Source organism: Vidua chalybeata, chromosome 6, assembly GCF_026979565.1.
Source record: "Vidua chalybeata isolate OUT-0048 chromosome 6, bVidCha1 merged haplotype, whole genome shotgun sequence".
Taxonomy (NCBI): Eukaryota; Metazoa; Chordata; class Aves; order Passeriformes; family Viduidae; genus Vidua; species Vidua chalybeata.
In genome coordinates, this window is record NC_071535.1 from 62,970,862 (window position 1) to 62,992,235 (window position 21,374).

The window sequence follows — 21,374 nt, forward strand, 5'->3', positions numbered from 1 at the left end:
GTTGTTGTTGTATGCTGGGTTTTGACTTGAGGGTAGCCCCCCCATTTTCATCATCCCGAGGTTTAAATGGAGGGGGTAGTTTGTAGGGGACGTGTTGTCCGTCCTTGTAAAGGGTTTGGATTGCGGTAAAAATCCCCCTTTTACCATCATTTGAGGAAAGTCCCTTCTTTTCTGCTCTTATAGGGGCTGAAACTGAAGGGGAGAACACATTTATTTGCCCTTGTTGAAGTGAGGCGAGCACCTGAGTGTGGCGTAAGTTCCGGGGGTTGAATTGAAGGAGGCTGCAGCTCTCGCAGCGTTTGAAGGGTTGGGATCGGGCTGTGCCGCTGCATTGGAGGGCGCTTCTTGTGCCCCTGGCCCGGCAGCCAAGGCTGTGGCGCGGGAGCTGCTGGCGTTGCCCGGGGAGCTGCCGAGGTGGAAGGGGACTTGGGCGCGGCGGGGCTGGCGCGGGACTGCCGGAGCCGCGCCGGAGCGAGGCGTGCGGAGCCGAGGGGAGCTTTGCCGGGCCGGCGGGCGGGAGAGGCGGCGCGGGCGCTGCGCCGGTGCCGGCCGGTGCCGGCCGCTCCGGGCGCGGGGCTCGGGCGCGGCCGGGGCCCCCTGCAGCCCTCAGGAGCCGCCGGAGGAGCCGCTTTCTTACCGGAAGCTGCGTTCCGCCCGGTGCCGGGAGCGCGGCTTTTAATTTTCTAAAGTTCCTTCATGTAGTGATTTTGAGGCGGTTCTTAGGAATTGATTGTATCTTTTTATTTTGTTCGTATCTGATGTATGATAACGGACATGGTGTACTTCTTGAATGTTATGGTTCTTGTTTCAGGTGCTGATGACAAGGGGTTTTTGGAATTGAGTATTTTTGAATATTTTTTTTTCTGAGATTTCTTAGATTTTTTTGCTTTGATTTTTTATTATTATTTAGTAATATTTTTATGCTATAAAAACATAGTTAGAACAGTAAAATTTTACCAGAATTTGTTGTTTAAGGTTTACAAAGGTTTATATGGGTCACACCATGAAGTAGAGGGTAGGTTTATAATTCTGCTGTAGGAGCTTTTATAAGTGTGAGTACGTAGTGTTCGTTTTGATGGGTTGTAGGTACTCTCCTGTAGTTAATCACTGAGGTATTAATTATATTGGGAATTGCATTATTGTTTATTGTATAATAGAGGTTATATTCATTTAGTTTGTTTGATTGTCGTGCATGTTTTGTTTTGTTGTTGCAGAGAATATGGGAAATACTGTTTATGGTAACAGGTTTCTTTGGTGTTCTTGATTGTAGCTGAGCAAGGGGCCACAGTCGGTGACTCTAGGAAACTGCCAGCGGGCGAGGCGGCCTTCCTCGGCACCGGACGTGGATTCTCGTCCCCGGACGTCCGAGAGATAAGTGGAGGGCTGGGACCCTGAGAGGGGATGGAAGCGAGGCGCTGGGAGGGCTTTTGGAGGCAGCTTTGGAGATGGGGGTGGCCCTTTAGGCCACATAAAGGAAAAGCCTCACAGTGCTGAAGTGCTCAGGGCAGAGCAGTGCCGGTGCACGGTGTGTCACTTGTCTGTCGTGCCTTCTGTGTCTTTTGCCTTAGTCCTTTGAGGGGCTTATCGGAAGCCCGGGCGTCCATCTTTGCATCTCTCATCTCTGTGTTCCTCGGCCCCGTGCCGATTCCTTCTTACCTTTGGCTCGGGAGCCCGCACAGGCCTTGGAGTAGCATCCGGTCAGATGTCTTTTGAGGTCTTGTTCTGGGCTGTTCTCAACAGCTGTGATTTGTGACAATTGTGACGGCAAGGATGCGTTCTAGCAGATTAGGACTCGTAGCGATGCGGAGATCCGTAGAGCATTCTGACGCTAGGATTCTCGGGCATCCTTCTCTGCCTTGCTTGGAATAGGTCATTCAGTTAGCATCTTGTTCCTGCAGGGTTCTCTGCGCCTTAGAGGCTCGCCATCAGTCTCAGCTAGGTCATCTCATTCTGCAGTCTCTGGCTCCCTGAGGGCATTCTTCTCGCTCAGAGCTTTCTCCCCCTGTTGTGTCCCCTTGTTTGTCTTGTTCTGTGTCACGGGTGTCTGGGTATTTGGTCTGGAGCTGCTCTGCCCTGCTGCATAGCCTGGTGTAGGTCTAGAATGGGGCGTGTCCTGGGGCCTGGAAATTTGTAATGTGGGGTGTATTTGGACTCTAGATGGGATCTGTAGATTGATGAAGGCTATCTGGAGCTGTTAAGTTATCCTGCAGTGCTCTGACTTTTGTCCTCACGTTCTTTCAGATGCAGCCAGATGGAATCCGTGGCAGAGGGCCCCGTCCCGGGTGAGGGGGGTCCCCCGAGAAGGTCAGTCACCGTTTGTCTTTGCAGGGGGAGTATAAATGGTGCCTCTGTATTACAGCTATTTTCTTTGTTGTTATTTTTAGGAACTAAAGCCGGATACTAGCGGTCAAGGTAAGTGGGCAAGGTGAGCAGTGAGCGGTGGCAGGCAGCACTTGTTCTTGCTCCGGTCTCAATTCCCGGTGCAGCTCTTAGGCTCCGTTCTTGTTTGCGTGCTCTAGGCGGTCCGCTCGTATTACGCCGAGACCCCCCTCAGCAACGGGGCCGCAGACCCCCGCTTGGTCACTCTCGTGGGAATTTGGGAAGCAGCGCACGGATCTGTGATGAAGCCTTGATCTTTGACATTTGAAGGTGTCACCCGGGGAGCCTTCAGGAGCGGCCGAGGAGTTGCTGTAAGTCGGGGAGCTAGGGAGGAGGAGCCAGGGTCCACTCGAGTTTCAGCGATGCCACGTCACCTCGTCCCCTCTTCACCCAGGCAGACCCTGCCGCGAGGGCATCGGCCTCCGGGCGCGGCCAGATGAGGCGGACGTTCTTAGGAGAATGGTGAGTAGCAGAATTGTTATTGGTTATTGGCCGCTGTGCAGCTAAGATCCTGCAGTGATGTTTGGTGTTCTTGATTGTAGCTGAGCAAGGGGCCACAGTCGGTGACTCTAGGAAACTGCCAGCGGGCGGGGCGGCCTTCCTCGGCACCGGACGTGGATTCTCGTCCCCGGACGTCCGAGAGATAAGTGGAGGGCTGGGACCCTGAGAGGGGATGGAAGCGAGGCGCTGGGAGGGCTTTTGGAGGCAGCTTTGGAGATGGGGGTGGCCCTTTAGGCCACATAAAGGAAAAGCCTCACAGTGCTGAAGTGCTCAGGGCAGAGCAGTGCCGGTGCACGGTGTGTCACTTGTCTGTCGTGCCTTCTGTGTCTTTTGCCTTAGTCCTTTGAGGGGCTTATCGGAAGCCCGGGCGTCCATCTTTGCATCTCTCATCTCTGTGTTCCTCGGCCCCGTGCCGATTCCTTCTTACCTTTGGCTCGGGAGCCCGCACAGGCCTTGGAGTAGCATCCGGTCAGATGTCTTTTGAGGTCTTGTTCTGGGCTGTTCTCAACAGCTGTGATTTGTGACAATTGTGACGGCAAGGATGCGTTCTAGCAGATTAGGACTCGTAGCGATGCGGAGATCCGTAGAGCATTCTGACGCTAGGATTCTCGGGCATCCTTCTCTGCCTTGCTTGGAATAGGTCATTCAGTTAGCATCTTGTTCCTGCAGGGTTCTCTGAGCCTTAGAGGCTCGCCATCAGTCTCAGCTAGGTCATCTCATCCTGCAGTCTCTGGCTCCCTGAGGGCATTCTTCTCGCTCAGAGCTTTCTCCCCCTGTTGTGTCCCCTTGTTTGTCTTGTTCTGTGTCACGGGTGTCTGGGTATTTGGTCTGGAGCTGCTCTGCCCTGCTGCATAGCCTGGTGTAGGTCTAGAATGGGGCGTGTCCTGGGGCCTGGAAATTTGTAATGTGGGGTGTATTTGGACTCTAGATGGGATCTGTAGATTGATGAAGGCTATCTGGAGCTGTTAAGTTATCCTGCAGTGCTCTGACTTTTGTCCTCACGTTCTTTCAGATGCAGCCAGATGGAATCCGTGGCAGAGGGCCCCGTCCCGGGTGAGGGGGGTCCCCCGAGAAGGTCAGTCACCGTTTGTCTTTGCAGGGGGAGTATAAATGGTGCCTCTGTATTACAGCTATTTTCTTTGTTGTTATTTTTAGGAACTAAAGCCGGATACTAGCGGTCAAGGTAAGTGGGCAAGGTGAGCAGTGAGCGGTGGCAGGCAGCACTTGTTCTTGCTCCGGTCTCAATTCCCGGTGCAGCTCTTAGGCTCCGTTCTTGTTTGCGTGCTCTAGGCGGTCCGCTCGTATTACGCCGAGACCCCCCTCAGCAACGGGGCCGCAGACCCCCGCTTGGTCACTCTCGTGGGAATTTGGGAAGCAGCGCACGGATCTGTGATGAAGCCTTGATCTTTGACATTTGAAGGTGTCACCCGGGGAGCCTTCAGGAGCGGCCGAGGAGTTGCTGTAAGTCGGGGAGCTAGGGAGGAGGAGCCAGGGTCCACTCGAGTTTCAGCGATGCCACGTCACCTCGTCTCCTCTTCACCCAGGCAGACCCTGCCGCGAGGGCATCGGCCTCCGGGCGCGGCCAGATGAGGCGGACGTTCTTAGGAGAATGGTGAGTAGCAGAATTGTTATTGGTTATTGGCCGCTGTGCAGCTAAGATCCTGCAGTGATGTTTGGTGTTCTTGATTGTAGCTGAGCAAGGGGCCACAGTCGGTGACTCTAGGAAACTGCCAGCGGGCGAGGCGGCCTTCCTCGGCACCGGACGTGGATTCTCGTCCCCGGACGTCCGAGAGATAAGTGGAGGGCTGGGACCCTGAGAGGGGATGGAAGCGAGGCGCTGGGAGGGCTTTTGGAGGCAGCTTTGGAGATGGGGGTGGCCCTTTAGGCCACATAAAGGAAAAGCCTCACAGTGCTGAAGTGCTCAGGGCAGAGCAGTGCCGGTGCACGGTGTGTCACTTGTCTGTCGTGCCTTCTGTGTCTTTTGCCTTAGTCCTTTGAGGGGCTTATCGGAAGCCCGGGCGTCCATCTTTGCATCTCTCATCTCTGTGTTCCTCGGCCCCGTGCCGATTCCTTCTTACCTTTGGCTCGGGAGCCCGCACAGGCCTTGGAGTAGCATCCGGTCAGATGTCTTTTGAGGTCTTGTTCTGGGCTGTTCTCGACAGCTGTGATTTGTGACAATTGTGACGGCAAGGATGCGTTCTAGCAGATTAGGACTCGTAGCAATGCGGAGATCCGTAGAGCATTCTGACGCTAGGATTCTCGGGCATCCTTCTCTGCCTTGCTTGGAATAGGTCATTCAGTTAGCATCTTGTTCCTGCAGGGTTCTCTGAGCCTTAGAGGCTCGCCATCAGTCTCAGCTAGGTCATCTCATCCTGCAGTCTCTGGCTCCCTGAGGGCATTCTTCTCGCTCAGAGCTTTCTCCCCCTGTTGTGTCCCCTTGTTTGTCTTGTTCTGTGTCACGGGTGTCTGGGTATTTGGTCTGGAGCTGCTCTGCCCTGCTGCATAGCCTGGTGTAGGTCTAGAATGGGGCGTGTCCTGGGGCCTGGAAATTTGTAATGTGGGGTGTATTTGGACTCTAGATGGGATCTGTAGATTGATGAAGGCTATCTGGAGCTGTTAAGTTATCCTGCAGTGCTCTGACTTTTGTCCTCACGTTCTTTCAGATGCAGCCAGATGGAATCCGTGGCAGAGGGCCCCGTCCCGGGTGAGGGGGGTCCCCCGAGAAGGTCAGTCACCGTTTGTCTTTGCAGGGGGAGTATAAATGGTGCCTCTGTATTACAGCTATTTTCTTTGTTGTTATTTTTAGGAACTAAAGCCGGATACTAGCGGTCAAGGTAAGTGGGCAAGGTGAGCAGTGAGCGGTGGCAGGCAGCACTTGTTCTTGCTCCGGTCTCAATTCCCGGTGCAGCTCTTAGGCTCCGTTCTTGTTTGCGTGCTCTAGGCGGTCCGCTCGTATTACGCCGAGACCCCCCTCAGCAACGGGGCCGCAGACCCCCGCTTGGTCACTCTCGTGGGAATTTGGGAAGCAGCGCACGGATCTGTGATGAAGCCTTGATCTTTGACATTTGAAGGTGTCACCCGGGGAGCCTTCAGGAGCGGCCGAGGAGTTGCTGTAAGTCGGGGAGCTAGGGAGGAGGAGCCAGGGTCCACTCGAGTTTCAGCGATGCCACGTCACCTCGTCTCCTCTTCACCCAGGCAGACCCTGCCGCGAGGGCATCGGCCTCCGGGCGCGGCCAGATGAGGCGGACGTTCTTAGGAGAATGGTGAGTAGCAGAATTGTTATTGGTTATTGGCCGCTGTGCAGCTAAGATCCTGCAGTGATGTTTGGTGTTCTTGATTGTAGCTGAGCAAGGGGCCACAGTCGGTGACTCTAGGAAACTGCCAGCGGGCGGGGCGGCCTTCCTCGGCACCGGACGTGGATTCTCGTCCCCGGACGTCCGAGAGATAAGTGGAGGGCCGGGACCCTGAGAGGGGATGGAAGCGAGGCGCTGGGAGGGCTTTTGGAGGCAGCTTTGGAGATGGGGGTGGCCCTTTAGGCCACCTAAAGGAAAAGCCTCACAGTGCTGAAGTGCTCAGGGCAGAGCAGTGCCGGTGCACGGTGTGTCACTTGTCTGTCGTGCCTTCTGTGTCTTTTGCCTTAGTCCTTTGAGGGGCTTATCGGAAGCCCGGGCGTCCATCTTTGCATCTCTCATCTCTGTGTTCCTCGGCCCCGTGCCGATTCCTTCTTACCTTTGGCTCGGGAGCCCGCACAGGCCTTGGAGTAGCATCCGGTCAGATGTCTTTTGAGGTCTTGTTCTGGGCTGTTCTCGACAGCTGTGATTTGTGACAATTGTGACGGCAAGGATGCGTTCTAGCAGATTAGGACTCGTAGCAATGCGGAGATCCGTAGAGCATTCTGACGCTAGGATTCTCGGGCATCCTTCTCTGCCTTGCTTGGAATAGGTCATTCAGTTAGCATCTTGTTCCTGCAGGGTTCTCTGAGCCTTAGAGGCTCGCCATCAGTCTCAGCTAGGTCATCTCATCCTGCAGTCTCTGGCTCCCTGAGGGCATTCTTCTCGCTCAGAGCTTTCTCCCCCTGTTGTGTCCCCTTGTTTGTCTTGTTCTGTGTCACGGGTGTCTGGGTATTTGGTCTGGAGCTGCTCTGCCCTGCTGCATAGCCTGGTGTAGGTCTAGAATGGGGCGTGTCCTGGGGCCTGGAAATTTGTAATGTGGGGTGTATTTGGACTCTAGATGGGATCTGTAGATTGATGAAGGCTATCTGGAGCTGTTAAGTTATCCTGCAGTGCTCTGACTTTTGTCCTAACGTTCTTTCAGACGCAGCCAGATGGAATCCGTGGCAGAGGGCCCCGTCCCGGGTGAGGGGGTCCCCCGAGAAGGTCAGTCACCGTTTGTCTTTGCAGGGGGAGTATAAATGGTGCCTCTGTATTACAGCTATTTTCTTTGTTGTTATTTTTAGGAACTAAAGCCAGATACTAGCGGTCAAGGTAAGTGGGCAAGGTGAGCAGTGAGCGGTGGCAGGCAGCACTTGTTCTTGCTCCGGTCTCAATTCCCGGTGCAGCTCTTAGGCTCCGTTCTTGTTTGCGTGCTCTAGGCGGTCCGCTCGTATTACGCCGAGACCCCCCTCAGCAACGGGGCCGCAGACCCCCGCTTGGTCACTCTCGTGGGAATTTGGGAAGCAGCGCACGGATCTGTGATGAAGCCTTGATCTTTGACATTTGAAGGTGTCACCCGGGGAGCCTTCAGGAGCGGCCGAGGAGTTGCTGTAAGTCGGGGAGCTAGGGAGGAGGAGCCAGGGTCCACTGGAGTTTCAGCGATGCCACGTCACCTCGTCTCCTCTTCACCCAGGCAGACCCTGCCGCGAGGGCATCGGCCTCCGGGCGCGGCCAGATGAGGCGGACGTTCTTAGGAGAACGGTGAGTGGCAGAATTGTTATTGGTTATTGGCCGCTGTGCAGCTAAGATCCTGCAGTGATGTTTGGTGTTCTTGATTGTAGCTGAGCAAGGGGCCACAGTCGGTGACTCCAGGAAACTGCCAGCGGGCGAGGCGGCCTTCCTCGGCACCGGACGTGGATTCTCGTCCCCGGACGTCCGAGAGATAAGTGGAGGGCCGGGACCCTGAGAGGGGATGGAAGCGAGGCGCTGGGAGGGCTTTTGGAGGCAGCTTTGGAGATGGGGGTGGCCCTTTAGGCCACCTAAAGGAAAAGCCTCACAGTGCTGAAGTGCTCAGGGCAGAGCAGTGCCGGTGCACGGTGTGTCACTTGTCTGTCGTGCCTTCTGTGTCTTTTGCCTTAGTCCTTTGAGGGGCTTATCGGAAGCCCGGGCGTCCATCTTTGCATCTCTCATCTCTGTGTTCCTCGGCCCCGTGCCGATTCCTTCTTACCTTTGGCTCGGGAGCCCGCACAGGCCTTGGAGTAGCATCCGGTCAGATGTCTTTTGAGGTCTTGTTCTGGGCTGTTCTCGACAGCTGTGATTTGTGACAATTGTGACGGCAAGGATGCGTTCTAGCAGATTAGGACTCGTAGCAATGCGGAGATCCGTAGAGCATTCTGACGCTAGGATTCTCGGGCATCCTTCTCTGCCTTGCTTGGAATAGGTCATTCAGTTAGCATCTTGTTCCTGCAGGGTTCTCTGAGCCTTAGAGGCTCGCCATCAGTCTCAGCTAGGTCATCTCATCCTGCAGTCTCTGGCTCCCTGAGGGCATTCTTCTCGCTCAGAGCTTTCTCCCCCTGTTGTGTCCCCTTGTTTGTCTTGTTCTGTGTCACGGGTGTCTGGGTATTTGGTCTGGAGCTGCTCTGCCCTGCTGCATAGCGTGGTGTAGGTCTAGAATGGGGCGTGTCCTGGGGCCTGGAAATTTGTAATGTGGGGTGTATTTGGACTCTAGATGGGATCTGTAGATTGATGAAGGCTATCTGGAGCTGTTAAGTTATCCTGCAGTGCTCTGACTTTTGTCCTAACGTTCTTTCAGACGCAGCCAGATGGAATCCGTGGCAGAGGGCCCCGTCCCGGGTGAGGGGGGTCCCCCGAGAAGGTCAGTCACCGTTTGTCTTTGCAGGGGGAGTATAAATGGTGCCTCTGTATTACAGCTATTTTCTTTGTTGTTATTTTTAGGAACTAAAGCCAGATACTAGCGGTCAAGGTAAGTGGGCAAGGTGAGCAGTGAGCGGTGGCAGGCAGCACTTGTTCTTGCTCCGGTCTCAATTCCCGGTGCAGCTCTTAGGCTCCGTTCTTGTTTGCGTGCTCTAGGCGGTCCGCTCGTATTACGCCGAGACCCCCCTCAGCAACGGGGCCGCAGACCCCCGCTTGGTCACTCTCGTGGGAATTTGGGAAGCAGCGCACGGATCTGTGATGAAGCCTTGATCTTTGACATTTGAAGGTGTCACCCGGGGAGCCTTCAGGAGCGGCCGAGGAGTTGCTGTAAGTCGGGGAGCTAGGGAGGAGGAGCCAGGGTCCACTCGAGTTTCAGCGATGCCACGTCACCTCGTCTCCTCTTCACCCAGGCAGACCCTGCCGCGAGGGCATCGGCCTCCGGGCGCGGCCAGATGAGGCGGACGTTCTTAGGAGAACGGTGAGTGGCAGAATTGTTATTGGTTATTGGCCGCTGTGCAGCTAAGATCCTGCAGTGATGTTTGGTGTTCTTGATTGTAGCTGAGCAAGGGGCCACAGTCGGTGACTCTAGGAAACTGCCAGCGGGCGAGGCGGCCTTCCTCGGCACCGGACGTGGATTCTCGTCCCCGGACGTCCGAGAGATAAGTGGAGGGCCGGGACCCTGAGAGGGGATGGAAGCGAGGCGCTGGGAGGGCTTTTGGAGGCAGCTTTGGAGATGGGGGTGGCCCTTTAGGCCACATAAAGGAAAAGCCTCACAGTGCTGAAGTGCTCAGGGCAGAGCAGTGCCGGTGCACGGTGTGTCACTTGTCTGTCGTGCCTTCTGTGTCTTTTGCCTTAGTCCTTTGAGGGGCTTATCGGAAGCCCGGGCGTCCATCTTTGCATCTCTCATCTCTGTGTTCCTCGGCCCCGTGCCGATTCCTTCTTACCTTTGGCTCGGGAGCCCGCACAGGCCTTGGAGTAGCATCCGGTCAGATGTCTTTTGAGGTCTTGTTCTGGGCTGTTCTCGACAGCTGTGATTTGTGACAATTGTGACGGCAAGGATGCGTTCTAGCAGATTAGGACTCGTAGCGATGCGGAGATCCGTAGAGCATTCTGACGCTAGGATTCTCGGGCATCCTTCTCTGCCTTGCTTGGAATAGGTCATTCAGTTAGCATCTTGTTCCTGCAGGGTTCTCTGAGCCTTAGAGGCTCGCCATCAGTCTCAGCTAGGTCATCTCATCCTGCAGTCTCTGGCTCCCTGAGGGCATTCTTCTCGCTCAGAGCTTTCTCCCCCTGTTGTGTCCCCTTGTTTGTCTTGTTCTGTGTCACGGGTGTCTGGGTATTTGGTCTGGAGCTGCTCTGCCCTGCTGCATAGCGTGGTGTAGGTCTAGAATGGGGCGTGTCCTGGGGCCTGGAAATTTGTAATGTGGGGTGTATTTGGACTCTAGATGGGATCTGTAGATTGATGAAGGCTATCTGGAGCTGTTAAGTTATCCTGCAGTGCTCTGACTTTTGTCCTAACGTTCTTTCAGACGCAGCCAGATGGAATCCGTGGCAGAGGGCCCCGTCCCGGGTGAGGGGGGTCCCCCGAGAAGGTCAGTCACCGTTTGTCTTTGCAGGGGGAGTATAAATGGTGCCTCTGTATTACAGCTATTTTCTTTGTTGTTATTTTTAGGAACTAAAGCCAGATACTAGCGGTCAAGGTAAGTGGGCAAGGTGAGCAGTGAGCGGTGGCAGGCAGCAGTTGTTCTTGCTCCGGTCTCAATTCCCGGTGCAGCTCTTAGGCTCCGTTCTTGTTTGCGTGCTCTAGGCGGTCCGCTCGTATTACGCCGAGACCCCCCTCAGCAACGGGGCCGCAGACCCCCGCTTGGTCACTCTCGTGGGAATTTGGGAAGCAGCGCACGGATCTGTGATGAAGCCTTGATCTTTGACATTTGAAGGTGTCACCCGGGGAGCCTTCAGGAGCGGCCGAGGAGTTGCTGTAAGTCGGGGAGCTAGGGAGGAGGAGCCAGGGTCCACTCGAGTTTCAGCGATGCCACGTCACCTCGTCTCCTCTTCACCCAGGCAGACCCTGCCGCGAGGGCATCGGCCTCCGGGCGCGGCCAGATGAGGCGGACGTTCTTAGGAGAACGGTGAGTGGCAGAATTGTTATTGGTTATTGGCCGCTGTGCAGCTAAGATCCTGCAGTGATGTTTGGTGTTCTTGATTGTAGCTGAGCAAGGGGCCACAGTCGGTGACTCTAGGAAACTGCCAGCGGGCGAGGCGGCCTTCCTCGGCACCGGACGTGGATTCTCGTCCCCGGACGTCCGAGAGATAAGTGGAGGGCCGGGACCCTGAGAGGGGATGGAAGCGAGGCGCTGGGAGGGCTTTTGGAGGCAGCTTTGGAGATGGGGGTGGCCCTTTAGGCCACCTAAAGGAAAAGCCTCACAGTGCTGAAGTGCTCAGGGCAGAGCAGTGCCGGTGCACGGTGTGTCACTTGTCTGTCGTGCCTTCTGTGTCTTTTGCCTTAGTCCTTTGAGGGGCTTATCGGAAGCCCGGGCGTCCATCTTTGCATCTCTCATCTCTGTGTTCCTCGGCCCCGTGCCGATTCCTTCTTACCTTTGGCTCGGGAGCCCGGACAGGCCTTGGAGTAGCATCCGGTCAGATGTCTTTTGAGGTCTTGTTCTGGGCTGTTCTCGACAGCTGTGATTTGTGACAATTGTGACGGCAAGGATGCGTTCTAGCAGATTAGGACTCGTAGCAATGCGGAGATCCGTAGAGCATTCTGACGCTAGGATTCTCGGGCATCCTTCTCTGCCTTGCTTGGAATAGGTCATTCAGTTAGCATCTTGTTCCTGCAGGGTTCTCTGAGCCTTAGAGGCTCGCCATCAGTCTCAGCTAGGTCATCTCATCCTGCAGTCTCTGGCTCCCTGAGGGCATTCTTCTCGCTCAGAGCTTTCTCCCCCTGTTGTGTCCCCTTGTTTGTCTTGTTCTGTGTCACGGGTGTCTGGGTATTTGGTCTGGAGCTGCTCTGCCCTGCTGCATAGCCTGGTGTAGGTCTAGAATGGGGCGTGTCCTGGGGCCTGGAAATTTGTAATGTGGGGTGTATTTGGACTCTAGATGGGATCTGTAGATTGATGAAGGCTATCTGGAGCTGTTAAGTTATCCTGCAGTGCTCTGACTTTTGTCCTAACGTTCTTTCAGACGCAGCCAGATGGAATCCGTGGCAGAGGGCCCCGTCCCGGGTGAGGGGGGTCCCCCAAGAAGGTCAGTCACCGTTTGTCTTTGCAGGGGGAGTATAAATGGTGCCTCTGTATTACAGCTATTTTCTTTGTTGTTATTTTTAGGAACTAAAGCCAGATACTAGCGGTCAAGGTAAGTGGGCAAGGTGAGCAGTGAGCGGTGGCAGGCAGCACTTGTTCTTGCTCCGGTCTCAATTCCCGGTGCAGCTCTTAGGCTCCGTTCTTGTTTGCGTGCTCTAGGCGGTCCGCTCGTATTACGCCGAGACCCCCCTCAGCAACGGGGCCGCAGACCCCCGCTTCGTCACTCTCGTGGGAATTTGGGAAGCAGCGCACGGATCTGTGATGAAGCCTTGATCTTTGACATTTGAAGGTGTCACCCGGGGAGCCTTCAGGAGCGGCCGAGGAGTTGCTGTAAGTCGGGGAGCTAGGGAGGAGGAGCCAGGGTCCACTCGAGTTTCAGCGATGCCACGTCACCTCGTCTCCTCTTCACCCAGGCAGACCCTGCCGCGAGGGCATCGGCCTCCGGGCGCGGCCAGATGAGGCGGACGTTCTTAGGAGAACGGTGAGTGGCAGAATTGTTATTGGTTATTGGCCGCTGTGCAGCTAAGATCCTGCAGTGATGTTTGGTGTTCTTGATTGTAGCTGAGCAAGGGGCCACAGTCGGTGACTCCAGGAAACTGCCAGCGGGCGGGGCGGCCTTCCTCGGCACCGGACGTGGATTCTCGTCCCCGGACGTCCGAGAGATAAGTGGAGGGCCGGGACCCTGAGAGGGGATGGAAGCGAGGCGCTGGGAGGGCTTTTGGAGGCAGCTTTGGAGATGGGGGTGGCCCTTTAGGCCACCTAAAGGAAAAGCCTCACAGTGCTGAAGTGCTCAGGGCAGAGCAGTGCCGGTGCACGGTGTGTCACTTGTCTGTCGTGCCTTCTGTGTCTTTTGCCTTAGTCCTTTGAGGGGCTTATCGGAAGCCCGGGCGTCCATCTTTGCATCTCTCATCTCTGTGTTCCTCGGCCCCGTGCCGATTCCTTCTTACCTTTGGCTCGGGAGCCCGGACAGGCCTTGGAGTAGCATCCGGTCAGATGTCTTTTGAGGTCTTGTTCTGGGCTGTTCTCGACAGCTGTGATTTGTGACAATTGTGACGGCAAGGATGCGTTCTAGCAGATTAGGACTCGTAGCAATGCGGAGATCCGTAGAGCATTCTGACGCTAGGATTCTCGGGCATCCTTCTCTGCCTTGCTTGGAATAGGTCATTCAGTTAGCATCTTGTTCCTGCAGGGTTCTCTGAGCCTTAGAGGCTCGCCATCAGTCTCAGCTAGGTCATCTCATCCTGCAGTCTCTGGCTCCCTGAGGGCATTCTTCTCGCTCAGAGCTTTCTCCCCCTGTTGTGTCCCCTTGTTTGTCTTGTTCTGTGTCACGGGTGTCTGGGTATTTGGTCTGGAGCTGCTCTGCCCTGCTGCATAGCGTGGTGTAGGTCTAGAATGGGGCGTGTCCTGGGGCCTGGAAATTTGTAATGTGGGGTGTATTTGGACTCTAGATGGGATCTGTAGATTGATGAAGGCTATCTGGAGCTGTTAAGTTATCCTGCAGTGCTCTGACTTTTGTCCTAACGTTCTTTCAGACGCAGCCAGATGGAATCCGTGGCAGAGGGCCCCGTCCCGGGTGAGGGGGGTCCCCCGAGAAGGTCAGTCACCGTTTGTCTTTGCAGGGGGAGTATAAATGGTGCCTCTGTATTACAGCTATTTTCTTTGTTGTTATTTTTAGGAACTAAAGCCAGATACTAGCGGTCAAGGTAAGTGGGCAAGGTGAGCAGTGAGCGGTGGCAGGCAGCACTTGTTCTTGCTCCGGTCTCAATTCCCGGTGCAGCTCTTAGGCTCCGTTCTTGTTTGCGTGCTCTAGGCGGTCCGCTCGTATTACGCCGAGACCCCCCTCAGCAACGGGGCCGCAGACCCCCGCTTGGTCACTCTCGTGGGAATTTGGGAAGCAGCGCACGGATCTGTGATGAAGCCTTGATCTTTGACATTTGAAGGTGTCACCCGGGGAGCCTTCAGGAGCGGCCGAGGAGTTGCTGTAAGTCGGGGAGCTAGGGAGGAGGAGCCAGGGTCCACTGGAGTTTCAGCGATGCCACGTCACCTCGTCTCCTCTTCACCCAGGCAGACCCTGCCGCGAGGGCATCGGCCTCCGGGCGCGGCCAGATGAGGCGGACGTTCTTAGGAGAACGGTGAGTGGCAGAATTGTTATTGGTTATTGGCCGCTGTGCAGCTAAGATCCTGCAGTGATGTTTGGTGTTCTTGATTGTAGCTGAGCAAGGGGCCACAGTCGGTGACTCTAGGAAACTGCCAGCGGGCGAGGCGGCCTTCCTCGGCACCGGACGTGGATTCTCGTCCCCGGACGTCCGAGAGATAAGTGGAGGGGCCGGGACCCTGAGAGGGGATGGAAGCGAGGCGCTGGGAGGGCTTTTGGAGGCAGCTTTGGAGATGGGGGTGGCCCTTTAGGCCACATAAAGGAAAAGCCTCACAGTGCTGAAGTGCTCAGGGCAGAGCAGTGCCGGTGCACGGTGTGTCACTTGTCTGTCGTGCCTTCTGTGTCTTTTGCCTTAGTCCTTTGAGGGGCTTATCGGAAGCCCGGGCGTCCATCTTTGCATCTCTCATCTCTGTGTTCCTCGGCCCCGTGCCGATTCCTTCTTACCTTTGGCTCGGGAGCCCGCACAGGCCTTGGAGTAGCATCCGGTCAGATGTCTTTTGAGGTCTTGTTCTGGGCTGTTCTCGACAGCTGTGATTTGTGACAATTGTGACGGCAAGGATGCGTTCTAGCAGATTAGGACTCGTAGCAATGCGGAGATCCGTAGAGCATTCTGACGCTAGGATTCTCGGGCATCCTTCTCTGCCTTGCTTGGAATAGGTCATTCAGTTAGCATCTTGTTCCTGCAGGGTTCTCTGAGCCTTAGAGGCTCGCCATCAGTCTCAGCTAGGTCATCTCATCCTGCAGTCTCTGGCTCCCTGAGGGCATTCTTCTCGCTCAGAGCTTTCTCCCCCTGTTGTGTCCCCTTGTTTGTCTTGTTCTGTGTCACGGGTGTCTGGGTATTTGGTCTGGAGCTGCTCTGCCCTGCTGCATAGCCTGGTGTAGGTCTAGAATGGGGCGTGTCCTGGGGCCTGGAAATTTGTAATGTGGGGTGTATTTGGACTCTAGATGGGATCTGTAGATTGATGAAGGCTATCTGGAGCTGTTAAGTTATCCTGCAGTGCTCTGACTTTTGTCCTAACGTTCTTTCAGATGCAGCCAGATGGAATCCGTGGCAGAGGGCCCCGTCCCGGGTGAGGGGGGTCCCCCGAGAAGGTCAGTCACCGTTTGTCTTTGCAGGGGGAGTATAAATGGTGCCTCTGTATTACAGCTATTTTCTTTGTTGTTATTTTTAGGAACTAAAGCCAGATACTAGCAGTCAAGGTAAGTGGGCAAGGTGAGCAGTGAGCGGTGGCAGGCAGCACTTGTTCTTGCTCCGGTCTCAATTCCCGGTGCAGCTCTTAGGCTCCGTTCTTGTTTGCGTGCTCTAGGCGGTCCGCTCGTATTACGCCGAGACCCCCCTCAGCAACGGGGCCGCAGACCCCCGCTTGGTCACTCTCGTGGGAATTTGGGAAGCAGCGCACGGATCTGTGATGAAGCCTTGATCTTTGACATTTGAAGGTGTCACCCGGGGAGCCTTCAGGAGCGGCCGAGGAGTTGCTGTAAGTCGGGGAGCTAGGGAGGAGGAGCCAGGGTCCACTGGAGTTTCAGCGATGCCACGTCACCTCGTCTCCTCTTCACCCAGGCAGACCCTGCCGCGAGGGCATCGGCCTCCGGGCGCGGCCAGATGAGGCGGACGTTCTTAGGAGAATGGTGAGTAGCAGAATTGTTATTGGTTATTGGCCGCTGTGCAGCTAAGATCCTGCAGTGATGTTTGGTGTTCTTGATTGTAGCTGAGCAAGGGGCCACAGTCGGTGACTCCAGGAAACTGCCAGCGGGCGAGGCGGCCTTCCTCGGCACCGGACGTGGATTCTCGTCCCCGGACGTCCGAGAGATAAGTGGAGGGCTGGGACCCTGAGAGGGGATGGAAGCGAGGCGCTGGGAGGGCTTTTGGAGGCAGCTTTGGAGATGGGGGTGGCCCTTTAGGCCACATAAAGGAAAAGCCTCACAGTGCTGAAGTGCTCAGGGCAGAGCAGTGCCGGTGCACGGTGTGTCACTTGTCTGTCGTGCCTTCTGTGTCTTTTGCCTTAGTCCTTTGAGGGGCTTATCGGAAGCCCGGGCGTCCATCTTTGCATCTCTCATCTCTGTGTTCCTCGGCCCCGTGCCGATTCCTTCTTACCTTTGGCTCGGGAGCCCGCACAGGCCTTGGAGTAGCATCCGGTCAGATGTCTTTTGAGGTCTTGTTCTGGGCTGTTCTCAACAGCTGTGATTTGTGACAATTGTGACGGCAAGGATGCGTTCTAGCAGATTAGGACTCGTAGCAATGCGGAGATCCGTAGAGCATTCTGACGCTAGGATTCTCGGGCATCCTTCTCTGCCTTGCTTGGAATAGGTCATTCAGTTAGCATCTTGTTCCTGCAGGGTTCTCTGAGCCTTAGAGGCTCGCCATCAGTCTCAGCTAGGTCATCTCATTCTGCAGTCTCTGGCTCCCAGAGGGCATTCTTCTCGCTCAGAGCTTTCTCCCCCTGTTGTGTCCCCTTGTTTGTCTTGTTCTGTGTCACGGGTGTCTGGGTATTTGGTCTGGAGCTGCTCTGCCCTGCTGCATAGCCTGGTGTAGGTCTAGAATGGGGCGTGTCCTGGGGCCTGGAAATTTGTAATGTGGGGTGTATTTGGACTCTAGATGGGATCTGTAGATTGATGAAGGCTATCTGGAGCTGTTAAGTTATCCTGCAGTGCTCTGACTTTTGTCCTAACGTTCTTTCAGATGCAGCCAGATGGAATCCGTGGCAGAGGGCCCCGTCCCGGGTGAGGGGGGTCCCCCAAGAAGGTCAGTCACCGTTTGTCTTTGCAGGGGGAGTATAAATGGTGCCTCTGTATTACAGCTATTTTCTTTGTTGTTATTTTTAGGAACTAAAGCCAGATACTAGCAGTCAAGGTAAGTGGGCAAGGTGAGCAGTGAGCGGTGGCAGGCAGCACTTGTTCTTGCTCCGGTCTCAATTCCCGGTGCAGCTCTTAGGCTCCGTTCTTGTTTGCGTGCTCTAGGCGGTCCGCTCGTATTACGCCGAGACCCCCCTCAGCAACGGGGCCGCAGACCCCCGCTTGGTCACTCTCGTGGGAATTTGGGAAGCAGCGCACGGATCTGTGATGAAGCCTTGATCTTTGACATTTGAAGGTGTCACCCGGGGAGCCTTCAGGAGCGGCCGAGGAGTTGCTGTAAGTCGGGGAGCTAGGGAGGAGGAGCCAGGGTCCACTCGAGTTTCAGCGATGCCACGTCACCTCGTCTCCTCTTCACCCAGGCAGACCCTGCCGCGAGGGCATCGGCCTCCGGGCGCGGCCAGATGAGGCGGACGTTCTTAGGAGAACGGTGAGTGGCAGAATTGTTATTGGTTATTGGCCGCTGTGCAGCTAAGATCCTGCAGTGATGTTTGGTGTTCTTGATTGTAGCTGAGCAAGGGGCCACAGTCGGTGACTCCAGGAAACTGCCAGCGGGCGGGGCGGCCTTCCTCGGCACCGGACGTGGATTCTCGTCCCCGGACGTCCGAGAGATAAGTGGAGGGCCGGGACCCTGAGAGGGGATGGAAGCGAGGCGCTGGGAGGGCTTTTGGAGGCAGCTTTGGAGATGGGGGTGGCCCTTTAGGCCACCTAAAGGAAAAGCCTCACAGTGCTGAAGTGCTCAGGGCAGAGCAGTGCCGGTGCACGGTGTGTCACTTGTCTGTCGTGCCTTCTGTGTCTTTTGCCTTAGTCCTTTGAGGGGCTTATCGGAAGCCCGGGCGTCCATCTTTGCATCTCTCATCTCTGTGTTCCTCGGCCCCGTGCCGATTCCTTCTTACCTTTGGCTCGGGAGCCCGCACAGGCCTTGGAGTAGCATCCGGTCAGATGTCTTTTGAGGTCTTGTTCTGGGCTGTTCTCAACAGCTGTGATTTGTGACAATTGTGACGGCAAGGATGCGTTCTAGCAGATTAGGACTCGTAGCAATGCGGAGATCCGTAGAGCATTCTGACGCTAGGATTCTCGGGCATCCGTCTCTGCCTTGCTTGGAATAGGTCATTCAGTTAGCATCTTGTTCCTGCAGGGTTCTCTGAGCCTTAGAGGCTCGCCATCAGTCTCAGCTAGGTCATCTCATCCTGCAGTCTCTGGCTCCCTGAGGGCATTCTTCTCGCTCAGAGCTTTCTCCCCCTGTTGTGTCCCCTTGTTTGTCTTGTTCTGTGTCACGGGTGTCTGGGTATTTGGTCTGGAGCTGCTCTGCCCTGCTGCATAGCCTGGTGTAGGTCTAGAATGGGGCGTGTCCTGGGGCCTGGAAATTTGTAATGTGGGGTGTATTTGGACTCTAGATGGGATCTGTAGATTGATGAAGGCTATCTGGAGCTGTTAAGTTATCCTGCAGTGCTCTGACTTTTGTCCTCACGTTCTTTCAGATGCAGCCAGATGGAATCCGTGGCAGAGGGCCCCGTCCCGGGTGAGGGGGGTCCCCCGAGAAGGTCAGTCACCGTTTGTCTTTGCAGGGGGAGTATAAATGGTGCCTCTGTATTACAGCTATTTTCTTTGTTGTTATTTTTAGGAACTAAAGCCAGATACTAGCGGTCAAGGTAAGTGGGCAAGGTGAGCAGTGAGCGGTGGCAGGCAGCACTTGTTCTTGCTCCGGTCTCAATTCCCGGTGCAGCTCTTAGGCTCCGTTCTTGTTTGCGTGCTCTAGGCGGTCCGCTCGTATTACGCCGAGACCCCCCTCAGCAACGGGGCCGCAGACCCCCGCTTGGTCACTCTCGTGGGAATTTGGGAAGCAGCGCACGGATCTGTGATGAAGCCTTGATCTTTGACATTTGAAGGTGTCACCCGGGGAGCCTTCAGGAGCGGCCGAGGAGTTGCTGTAAGTCGGGGAGCTAGGGAGGAGGAGCCAGGGTCCACTGGAGTTTCAGCGATGCCACGTCACCTCGTCTCCTCTTCACCCAGGCAGACCCTGCCGCGAGGGCATCGGCCTCCGGGCGCGGCCAGATGAGGCGGACGTTCTTAGGAGAATGGTGAGTAGCAGAATTGTTATTGGTTATTGGCCGCTGTGCAGCTAAGATCCTGCAGTGATGTTTGGTGTTCTTGATTGTAGCTGAGCAAGGGGCCACAGTCGGTGACTCTAGGAAACTGCCAGCGGGCGAGGCGGCCTTCCTCGGCACCGGACGTGGATTCTCGTCCCCGGACGTCCGAGAGATAAGTGGAGGGCTGGGACCCTGAGAGGGGATGGAAGCGAGGCGCTGGGAGGGCTTTTGGAGGCAGCTTTGGAGATGGGGGTGGCCCTTTAGGCCACATAAAGGAAAAGCCTCACAGTGCTGAAGTGCTCAGGGCAGAGCAGTGCCGGTGCACGGTGTGTCACTTGTCTGTCGTGCCTTCTGTGTCTTTTGCCTTAGTCCTTTGAGGGGCTTATCGGAAGCCCGGGCGTCCATCTTTGCATCTCTCATCTCTGTGTTCCTCGGCCCCGTGCCGATTCCTTCTTACCTTTGGCTCGGGAGCCCGCACAGGCCTTGGAGTAGCATCCGGTCAGATGTCTTTTGAGGTCTTGTTCTGGGCTGTTCTCAACAGCTGTGATTTGTGACAATTGTGACGGCAAGGATGCGTTCTAGCAGATTAGGACTCGTAGCAATGCGGAGATCCGTAGAGCATTCTGACGCTAGGATTCTCGGGCATCCTTCTCTGCCTTGCTTGGAATAGGTCATTCAGTTAGCATCTTGTTCCTGCAGGGTTCTCTGAGCCTTAGAGGCTCGCCATCAGTCTCAGCTAGGTCATCTCATTCTGCAGTCTCTGGCTCCCAGAGGGCATTCTTCTCGCTCAGAGCTTTCTCCCCCTGTTGTGTCCCCTTGTTTGTCTTGTTCTGTGTCACGGGTGTCTGGGTATTTGGTCTGGAGCTGCTCTGCCCTGCTGCATAGCCTGGTGTAGGTCTAGAATGGGGCGTGTCCTGGGGCCTGGAAATTTGTAATGTGGGGTGTATTTGGACTCTAGATGGGATCTGTAGATTGATGAAGGCTATCTGGAGCTGTTAAGTTATCCTGCAGTGCTCTGACTTTTGTCCTAACGTTCTTTCAGATGCAGCCAGATGGAATCCGTGGCAGAGGGCCCCGTCCCGGGTGAGGGGGGTCCCCCGAGAAGGTCAGTCACCGTTTGTCTTTGCAGGGGGAGTATAAATGGTGCCTCTGTATTACAGCTATTTTCTTTGTTGTTATTTTTAGGAACTAAAGCCAGATACTAGCGGTCAAGGTAAGTGGGTAAGGTGAGCAGTGAGCGGTGGCAGGCAGCAGTTGTTCTTGCTCCGGTCTCAATTCCCGGTGCAGCTCTTAGGCTCCGTTCTTGTTTGCGTGCTCTAGGCGGTCCGCTTCTGTTACAACGAGACCACATCCGCAAGTGGCCACTGGACCCCGGTTTTCACTTCTGTGGGAATTGATATTGTGAATTAAATTTTTGTTGGAATGTGTGGGTATTTTGTGTTGTTTTTGATATATTATTGTTTTAAATTATAGGTGTGATATTTTGAGGTAAATTCTTTGTGGTTTCAGGGTTTTTTTATTTGTTTATTTTTTTGTATGTAATTATTTTTCATGGATTTATTTTTAATGTCTTTTGTAATTTGTAGTATTGTAATTTAATTGTCATTTGGGATATGAGTGTATAAATGTTAGTTTAAGTTTATGTTATGTGGAGGAATTTTTGTATTTACTGTTTGAGTTCTGTGAGGGATAAGGTTAGATATGAAGAGGTATAGTTAACAAGGCATTTAGAAAATAGATTTTTAGGATTGGTGACCAATAAACATGGTGTGTTTGTATGGGTGGTTTTAGTTACTGTTACTTGTATGTTTTGTTTTGGTTGTGGAATTCTTTATCTTGGGTTGTTTTGGTTTTGTTTTTTTTTTTAAGCATTTTACATGAGGGTTGACATAGTGAGTAGGACTCTTGTGTGGTCTATTTTTCGTGGAAACATAAGTATATTTCAGGTTATGAAATTTACGGGACTACTTTCTTGACTACTTAACAAATGCTTTTTAGGGGAAGTTTTTTTATA

General features: G+C 54.7%; 5 long non-coding RNA genes across 5 annotated transcripts; all 5 read left to right on the top strand.

The window, feature by feature from the left end:
• Nucleotides 1–9,260: 9,260 nt before the first annotated feature.
• Nucleotides 9,261–9,713, top strand: LOC128789936 (uncharacterized). Its single transcript, XR_008431581.1, has 3 exons — nucleotides 9,261–9,293; nucleotides 9,377–9,444; nucleotides 9,525–9,713. It is a non-coding gene; the product is annotated as an uncharacterized LOC128789936 (long non-coding RNA).
• A 1,198-nt stretch (nucleotides 9,714–10,911) lies between these two features.
• On the top strand, nucleotides 10,912–11,364 carry LOC128789978 (uncharacterized). The gene is made up of 3 exons (XR_008431596.1): nucleotides 10,912–10,944; nucleotides 11,028–11,095; nucleotides 11,176–11,364. It is a non-coding gene; the product is annotated as an uncharacterized LOC128789978 (long non-coding RNA).
• Nucleotides 11,365–12,562: 1,198 nt separating this feature from the next.
• Nucleotides 12,563–13,015, top strand: LOC128790313 (uncharacterized). Its single transcript, XR_008431693.1, has 3 exons — nucleotides 12,563–12,595; nucleotides 12,679–12,746; nucleotides 12,827–13,015. It is a non-coding gene; the product is annotated as an uncharacterized LOC128790313 (long non-coding RNA).
• A 2,337-nt stretch (nucleotides 13,016–15,352) lies between these two features.
• LOC128790231 (uncharacterized) lies at nucleotides 15,353–16,031 on the top strand. The gene is made up of 3 exons (XR_008431668.1): nucleotides 15,353–15,512; nucleotides 15,593–15,620; nucleotides 15,728–16,031. It is a non-coding gene; the product is annotated as an uncharacterized LOC128790231 (long non-coding RNA).
• Nucleotides 16,032–20,305: 4,274 nt separating this feature from the next.
• Nucleotides 20,306–21,352, top strand: LOC128790230 (uncharacterized). Its single transcript, XR_008431667.1, has 3 exons — nucleotides 20,306–20,465; nucleotides 20,546–20,573; nucleotides 20,681–21,352. It is a non-coding gene; the product is annotated as an uncharacterized LOC128790230 (long non-coding RNA).
• Nucleotides 21,353–21,374: the final 22 nt, after the last annotated feature.